Raw genomic sequence first — 771 nt, forward strand, 5'->3', positions numbered from 1 at the left:
TTTTTATTCAAAAGGCAGGAAAACAAAATGTGCCAGTAAAGGTATCAGCTCTTGGGTGTCTCCTCCCAGCTGCTGCCAAATTGAAGCTCCTGGCCCAGCTGGTGGCAGGGAATTTGAGCCAAGTGTCTTCCCTTCCTATGAGACTATTACTGCTCAGCTCATGGAGGACAGGTGATCCCCAAAGGTAGTGCAGCCTCTGTGCCAGGATGGTATCTGGATCCAGGAGGGGTGAGAAGCTCGCCCCATCCAGTGTGCCCATTGGACATGCTATGCAGCCTCCATTCCAGGGCAGGGTCAACTGCTGCCACCCCCTATCCCAGGACACCATGAGGCACATACACACAACCCTGGCCTTCCCTGTGCCCACATCAGGCGCCTGCAGGGTCAAAGGGATACAGTGATTTCTGGGCCAGGGTGGGGAGGGGGAGGCCAGCAAGGGTGTGGGGCACAAGGGATGAGAGAGGAGGCCATCAAAATCCTTCCCAGGGTGACAGGGAGGGGGCAGCTGGTAGGACCACACCAAGGCCCCCAACCCCCAACCCTCAATGCATGCTCCATTGTCCTACTGGACTTTACTTACAAAACACAAACTCAAAGATATTAATAAACTTATCGAAAATTTCAGGAAGGTGGCACAGAGCATTAAGCCCAAGCATGGGGCTCTTCTGAGCGTGGGTCTCTGGAGGATGGCCGAGGTTGCTGGTCCATGAAGCCACCCCAGACCCAAGGAGTGGATTACAAAGAGAATGGCCCTCAGGACAATTTTGGAAT

This window comes from Propithecus coquereli, unplaced genomic scaffold (genome assembly GCF_000956105.1).
Source record: "Propithecus coquereli isolate 6110/MARCELLA unplaced genomic scaffold, Pcoq_1.0 Scaffold88, whole genome shotgun sequence".
Classification (NCBI taxonomy): Eukaryota; Metazoa; Chordata; class Mammalia; order Primates; family Indriidae; genus Propithecus; species Propithecus coquereli.